Below are 8438 nucleotides of genomic sequence, written 5' to 3'. Positions count from 1 at the left end.
CTACTCAAAATACAAAAATTAGCCGGATGTGGTGGTGTGCGCCTGTAATCCCAGCCACTGAAGAAGAATCACTGGAATCCGGGAGGCAGAGGTTGCAGTGAGCCGAGGGAGTGCCACTGCACCCCCGCCTGGGTGACAGACTGAGAGAGACTCAGTCCCTCCCTACCAAAAAAGAAAGAAAGAAAGAAAGAAAGAAAGAAAGAAAGAAAGAAAGAAAGAAAGAAAAAAAAAAAAAAAAAAGAAAAAAGAAAAAAAAAACACAGGGACCGCCACCGGGCGCAGTGGCTCACACATGTAATCCCAGCACTTTGGGAGGCCGAGGTGGGCGGATCACCTGAGGTCAGGAGTTCAAGAGCAGCCTGGCCCACATGGTGAAACTCCGTCTCTACTAACATAGAAACATCTTCGGAGCATGATGGTGGGTGCCTGTAATCCCAGCTGCTCAGGAGGCTGAGACGGGAGAATCGCTTGAACCTGGGAGACGGTGGTTGCAGTGAGCCGAATCGCACCACCGCACTCCAGGCTGGGTGGCTGAGTGAGACTCTGTCTTAAAACAACAACAACAACAGCAGCAAAAAAAAAATAGCAAACGCACAAAAAAAGAACAGGCCAAAATACTCCATTGTCACTGAACGTTCCGCCACCAGACCGGAAACCCCCTGACTCAGGTCAAGGAGGTGGTGTTTCCTTCTCTCTGTCTCTGTCTCTGTCTCTCTCTCTCTCTCTCTCTCTCTCTCTCTCTCTCTCTCTCTCCCTCCCCCCCCCCAACTTTTATGTCTTGTTCAAGCAGACATGTGCAAGATTGTTACACAAGTAAACTTCTGACTGGGGGGTTCAGTGTGCAGATGATTTCATCACCCGGATAACTCAGCGCAGTACCCGACAGTTTTCGTGGTTTGGTTTTTTGTTTTGTTTTGTTTTGTTTTGTTTTTCCCTGAAGATGTCTCTCCTTCCACACCTCCTCCCTCAAGTAGGCTCCCGCCTCCCTGGTCCCCCTCGTTCTGCCCACGAGTTCTCATTATTTAGTTCCCAGTTATAGATGAGAACACGCGGTCTTTAGCTGATCGTTGCTTTCATCTTCGGCGGTGGCGGTGAAAGAGGCATGACACGAAATCGACCCTTAGGACGCTCCCCTCCGTCCACACCCCACACCCCCTCCCCACACACACCCTCATTCCTGCCCCCCCTCCTCAAACCCAAGACAGGAAGAAAGGCAGATATTAAAGTCAGAGGTCAGCCTCCAAGACGGTGGAGGCAAGGGATCTGAAAGGGTGAGCAAGCGATAGGGGTCGGGGGATGTCGTGGCCGAGCTAGCAAAAATAGGGGACCGACTTTCCAGCCCCAGCACACCCCCAATCCTCAACCGCAGCTAGCCTCTGGGTGGGGTTGCGCCTGTAAAAGCTTCTGAATGGAGAGAAGCCCAAGGCTATGGAAGGCATCAGCTCCAAGTCCGGGAAGGGAACAGGGCTTTGTGCATTGGAATGGGGCTTTAGAAGGCGGTGCTGCGGTTTCCAAAGCGACACGCCTCGCCTCGCCTCGCCTCGCCTCGCCCCGCCCCGCCTCGCCCAGAGCGAAACTCCGTCTCAAAAAAATAATAATAATTTTAAGATAATAATAATACTAAAAAATAAATAAATAAATAAATAAATAAATAAGAAATAAATAGTTAGTACAGCGGTCGTGGTCGTGAATCATTCCCCGGAGTCCAGGCGCAGTGGCTCACGCCCGTCACGCGAGCACTTTGGGACGCCGGGGCAGAAGGGTTGCAACAACATGATGAGACCCTGTCTGTGCAAAAACAGTTGAAAAGGAAGGCCGGGCGCGGCGGCTGACGCCTGCCGTCCCAGCACTTTGGGAGGCCGGGGAGGGAGAATCACCTGAGGTCGGGAGTTGGAGACCAGCCTGACCAACATGGAGAAGCCCCGTCTCTAGTAAAAATACAAAATCAACCAGACGTGGTGGTGCATACCTGCAACCCGAGCTACTACTCGGGAGGCAGACTCAGGAGAATCTCTTGAACCCGGGAGGCAGAAGTTGCGGTGAGCCGAGATCCGCGCCATTGCACTCCAGTCTGGGCAACAAGAGCGAAACTCTGTCTCGGGAAAAAGAAAAATAAAACAATAAAAATTGAAAATCATCTGGGCACAGTGGCGCATGCCCCGTGGTCCCAGGCACTACACTCTGGAGGCTGAGGTGGAAGGATCGCTTGAGTCCAGGAGCGTCCACACTGCAGTGAGTTTGGTTTTGATGGCACCACTGCCAGGGTGACAGAGTGAGACGCCGTCTGTAAATCAGTCAAGCAATCAATCAGATCACTGCAAGGAGCTCTCTATGTCTTACTTTCAATAGGTGTCTCTTCAGGCCAAGCAGGCATGGTGCCTCACGCCAGTAATCCCAGCACTTTGGGAGGCCGAGGTGGGATGAAAGAAGGAAGGAAGGAAGGAAGGAAGGAAGGAAGGAAGGAAGGAAGGAAGGAAGGAAGGACAGACAGAACAAAAAGTTTTACAACCCTTTTTTTCATAGTGTCAGGAATTTACAGATAATACAAGTAGTTTAGGTCAGGGGCCGATGTTATTAGTATTACTTTTTTTTTTTTTTTTTTAACTCCTACGGCCTGGTGGTGGTGCCAAGGTTGTCTGGCTATTTATCTGACTTTTGTTTGTTTCTAACGTTTTGCTTTCTCTCTTTCCTCCTGTCTTGTGAACTAGGCAAGGTGGGGGGAGGAGGGCAGCAGGAGCAGTAGAGGTCTCCTTCCTCATCCCCCACTTTGAGAATTTTCACTAATTAGTGGGCGGGTTCCCTTTCATTTTTACTTTTTGGGTCTTTTAGCGAGACAGAGTGATAGCGTTTTATGTAATACACTTGTGTGGAAGTTTTCTGACGAGCCATGGTAGCTACAAAACCTTTTATCATTGGAAGGAGCAAGTGTAATACACAGGGGCGCAGCAAGCAAGTAAGTTTCTTTTTTTTTTTTTTTTTTGAGACCGAGTCTCGCTCTGTCACCCAGGCTGGAGTGCTGTGGCCGGATCTCAGCTCACTGCAAGCTCCGCCTCCCGGGTTCACGCCATTCTCCTGCCTCAGCCTCCTGAGTAGCTGGGACTACAGGCGCCCGCCACCTCACCCGGCTAGTTTTTTTGTATTTTTTAGTAGAGACAGGGTTTCACCGTGTTAGCCAGGATGGTCTCGATCTCCTGACCTCGTGATCCGCCCGTCTCGGCCTCCCAAAGTGCTGGGATGACAGGCTTGAGCCACCGCGCCCGGCCAGCAAGTTTCTATTACAAGTAATACACTTACAGTGAGGGTTTTACATTTTCTACAGCTGGAAACTCTTTTCTAAATGAAGACCTAGGATCAAACCTGTGTTAAACCTGAACAGGCACATGTACTAACTTTGTCATGTCTTAAGCAGGTTAGTTTTTAACTGGGCCTTAAAACCTTTTTTTAGCAAGTAAAACAGTATTTTTTAATCAGAGAAGTTTTTACGAGCCCGACGCTTGAACTTGCGGCGTCTGTTTGGGGAAAGAGTTGGTTAAAGTCATGTTATCTTGAGGCATTAACCCTTCTGCTTCTCCAGGCCATTGGTCTCTTACGTTAGCCCTTCTATCAACATAACATGAAGAAACATCTAGGCTGCCAGCAATGTTTTCAGCCTACTGAGGAAATAGGTTTTTTTCTGTTTTTTTATTTTTATTTTTTAAATTTTTGGCTAAAGGAGGAGGTTCTGGTAACTTCTGGTTTATATGTTTAAAGAATGACTGAAAGACCTTGCGATCGTTGCTGGGCTGGACGGGTCTGGGTTTCCTAAGCAGTACGTGTACAGTGGGGACACCTTACATAGGTGTTTCTTCTAGCATGGTTATGGGTGGGGGGTGGGGTGGGGTGGTAACAACAACAAAGCAATGTATAGCATATTCATATCCAGCAAGGACGAAAGAGGTCCTCACCTGGGAAAAAGGTTGAATACAGCGACAGAACAATAGGAAAACAGTTAGTATTCTAGGAAAACTATCTGTCTTAAGATTTTTAACTACATTGACTTGCTTGATGAGTCCTCAAGCTTCGGCCGTGCATAGACTAGTCAGCTGCCGGTGTGTGACTAGAGCAGGGCTTGTGGTCCTCAGCAGCAGCTTGGAGCTTGGTCTCGTCTCAGGATCAGCCGGGCTGGATGATCTGCGCCCTGTTAGCCGGTCCACTTGTCCTGAGCTGTCGGTGTTAGCTGACTGTGGTGGATCCAAGACGCAACACCTGCAACTTTAACAGCAGTGGGAGTGGACAAGGTTACAGTATAGGGCTCATCCTATATGGGTTGTAGAAAAATTAGGTTTTACTTTAAACAGAGTCCCTAGATTTAAATGGGTGTCAGGCTTATAGGCATTATTTTTCTTTATTTAATTATGAACACTTCGTATGGCTATTTTGAAAGGCTGCATTTGCCTTTTAAAGGTTAATTTCTTTAGTTTCCGGAGGTCACCTTTTATTTGACCTACGATTTGCGGGTGGCCAACTGAACACAATCTTACAGGGCAGATACCTAGTTTGTTTGGTAGGGGTGCACCTGACTCGGAGGAGGACCGTAGGCAAAAACCTGATTTTATCTTAAGTGAATTTCCTGGCATATATCTATATATCTATCTATATCTATATCTATATCTGTATCTGTGTGTGTGTGTGTGTGTGTGTGTGTGTGTGTGTGTGTGTGTGTGTATATATATACATCTATCTATCTATCTATCTATCTATCTATCTATCTATATCTATATGGCAACCCTTTTTTTTTCGTTTTGTTTTTTGGTCGCCAGTAGCTGCTCGCTCGAGTGTCCAGTTCATGCGTTCCACCTTTTGTTGAACTTTGTGGCCGATAGGCTGCGTGTAACCTCTGTTGTATTGTTAACAGTCTTGTTAAATCTTGCACTATTCCAGCTACAGCTACAAATGCTGGCCTATTGTCTGACTTTAAAATCAGAGGTAGTCTTAAACCTGGGGATAATGTCTTTTAACAGTACTTTAGTCACTTCTTGTACTTTTTCTGTCCTGGTGGGGAAAACTGTAACTTACCCTGAAAAGGTGCAAACAAGCACTAGCCTCCAGCAGGGGGCAGTCCTGTAAAGTCTATAAGCAAGTTTTCACAAGGTATGGCTCTTTTTCCTGTTTCAGTTTCTTAGAGGAGGAGTTCCCCCCTCCCCCCATCCCCACCCCCACTCCGCCCCTTTGTCACTGTATCTAGTGGCTGAGCCTTCAGTGAGAAATTGGAATCCAGATACGGCAGAGTCTTGCTGTTTGTAACTTCTAATGTGACCATGGGCTCCTGGGAGCCTAATGAGAAGGTGCCTAGTCTGCCCTAGTCTTTACATTCTTCAGCTCCCGTCAGCCTGATCAGATGAGTGTCTGGTTCCTCCAAGGTGCAGCAGCCCTTGGCCGATGGCCTCTTTGTCTTGCGGCCTTGGCCATTTCCTGTATTGCCTTCTGAACATTTACCCTTCTAGAGTCTTTTTTTTTTTTTTCCATCTCGCACATTAATCTCTCTCTAGCCTTGTCCGGCTCTGGAATCCTTGCCTAACTTGACTTCGGTCATGTCTACATCCACGTCCGCGGCCTCTCACAATGCTGCTTCCCCCCCCCGCGTTCTCACGCTCCTACGGCCAGCTGGTGGGGCCCGAGAAACGGCACGGGCCCTGCCCCCGCCCACGCACTGCTGTCTGTCTCTCCTGTTTTCTTTTGATTCTCTATCTTTACACTTGCTTTTAGTCTTTCTTTTTCTTTTGCTCTTTTCCCTCTTTTCTAGAGTTTAACAGGCTCTTTTCTTTATACACTTGGAGGGTGAAACAGGCATACCGAGAGTCAGCGTAAATGTTTACAGTCTTACCCTCACCGAGTTCTAAGGCCCGGATTAAAGCAATGAGCCCAGCTTAACGACAGCGTCCAGGGTTACCACCGCATATTCTGCACATCTCTCCCCTCGTGGGTTGGTGAAGCTGTTCCCGTCCACGCATAGCTCCTAGTGTACTGATGCCCAAGGCTGGTCCCGGAGGTCAGATCTGCTAGAGTACACTGGAGTCCAACACCTCTACACAGTCATGCTCGACAGGGCTCTAGCTGTCGGGAGCAAGGCGGTGGGTTCAGGGTGTTCCCAGTTTAGTAGCTCAATGGTTGAAAAGGGCTGATAGATGAAAGTCTGTTGCCCACCCCCCTCCCCCCGGGATGTGGGCCTGGTCATTATAATAGACAGGTCCTCGTATCTCCCTGAGAGGCATTTACAGAGCTCGAGTAAGACCAGATCTGAGATGGCCCACTTGACTATCTCGACTTCTTTCCTTGGCCTCTGGAGGCTCCGATCCTTCCCTTCGAGGTGAGACCTGGGGCGTGTCAGCTCCTGAATCTCATTTCTGAGGGGGTTGTTGGCCTCGGTGAAGCGGGGTAGGCTGGGAAACATGGAGAAAGAATCTGTGTTATCTCTCGTGGCTCCCGTAAAAACTGGCTTCTCTTGCCGTTTCCTGGGACTCCCTTTTTAAAAAAACTCTGTGTCTGCCGGCGAAGCCGCTCTTACTTTTACTTTTGGCTATTTTGCACAAAGTTGTTAAACAGGGCTAAATTAACGCTGGCTTTGTCTATAATCTATTTCGCCGTGAGTCCATATAAAGGAATTTGATCTAGGTACACAGGCTGTCCTCCGACCCCGTCACCACCTGAACTACACGGCCAATTGTTCTCTGCCTGTAGTTCCTTCCGTGGGCCATCCAACAGCAGAAGAGGGCAATTCTAATTCACCCAGAGTTCGTGACCTCTAGGGGGTTAACTGAACTCTATAATCTCCTGCAAAACCTTTTGTAAGGTTCTGTAACATGCATTTTAGTAGGGTAAGTTGTGACGACTTGATGACTTTCCTTTTATTTTTCTTTTTGAAACGTTTTTAAGAGGGCTCCTAGCAGAGTGGGCTTACTTTGTGTCTGACCTATGTTTCTCTCGAGACGAAACAACATTCACCCTACGAGAAGGAAAGGGTAAAAGGTCACTCAGTCACGTAATTCACACTAAATCAAAATGAAAGCTAAAACCAAAGTGTCGTTAAGGGCACACCTGTTCGTCAAGCAATTTAAGCCAAACCAAAATCAGGAGCAAGACCAAAGTGGCAATCAAGGCAGGCCTGTTTATCAAGCAATTCAAGTCAAGTCAAAATCGAAACCGAAACCAAAGTATCAACCAATGAATTCAAGTCAAGTCAGAAACCAAAACCAAAGTGCCGGTAGAGGCACGCCGTGGGTGATCAGGCCACGCTTCCACTCAAACGGAGTGGGGGAAGTTCCAAAGAGCAGTCTCAGCAAGTTTCAGATGTCCGGACTGAAAGTGCCAGTTCCTTCCCAGTGTCCAGCCACTGTGCGGATCCTCCACGGGGGCGTGCTGTGCACTGCTCTTTGGAGGCGAGGCATCGCACCGGGGCAGATGCCTACCCGGCAGCACTCTGAGGATCCGCATCGCTCAAGCTGGCCAGAGTCCCCCGCAGGGATGCTCTACAGGGCAGGCATAAGCCGCCTAAGGGGCTGCCTCGACCCTCCGTGCATCACCAGCTCGCTTCCCGGTGAGGGAACCCAGAAATGTAGCAGGACAAGCCGCAGACAAAACTCCTGAGACACCGGATTAAAGAAGGAAGAGGTTTTTCATTCGGCCGGGAGCGTCGGCAGACTCGCATCTTAGGAGCCGAGCTCCCCGAAAAAGACTTTTTTAAAGGCTTACAACCTCAAGGGTTGCACGTGAAAGGGTCGTGACAAATCGAGCAAGCGTGGGAAACGTGACTGGGGGCTACCTGCATCAGCTAACAGAACAAAAAGTTTTACAAGGAATTCACAGATAACAGAAGTAGTTCAGGTCGGGGGTCGATGTTATTATTATTACTTCCTCTTTTTCTTTTTTTTTTCCTTTTTTTTTTCTTTCTTTCTTTCTTTCTTTCTTTCTTTCTTTCTTTCTTTCTTTCTTTCTTTCTTTCTTTCTTTGTTTTTTTAAATCTCCTAGGGCCGTGTGGTGGCACCAAGGGTGTCTGGCCATTTATCTTGCTTTCGTTCCTTTCTAACTTTCTGCTTTCTGTCTTTCCTCTTGTCTTGTGAACTAGGCGAGGTGCGGGGAGGAGGGCAGCAGGAGTAGTAGTGGTCTCCTTCCTTATTATTATTATTTTGAGACAGAGTCTCGCTCTGTCACCCAGGCTGGATCGCCACGGCACGATCTCGGCTCACTGCAACCTCGGCCTCCCCAGTTCAGGCAAGTCGCCTCCTTCGGTGTCCCGAGTAGTCGGGATTCCAAGCCCGTGCCATCAGGAGGCCTGGCTAATTGTTACACTTTTCATAGAGACCGGGTTTCACCATGTTGGCCAGCCTGGTCTCCAACTCCTGGCCTCAAGTGATCCGCCCGCTGCGGCCTCCCGATGTGCTTGAATTACAGGCATGAGCCAC

This window comes from Macaca mulatta, chromosome 10, assembly GCF_049350105.2.
Source record: "Macaca mulatta isolate MMU2019108-1 chromosome 10, T2T-MMU8v2.0, whole genome shotgun sequence".
Taxonomy (NCBI): domain Eukaryota; kingdom Metazoa; phylum Chordata; class Mammalia; order Primates; family Cercopithecidae; genus Macaca; species Macaca mulatta.
This window is presented reverse-complemented; position numbering follows the sequence as displayed.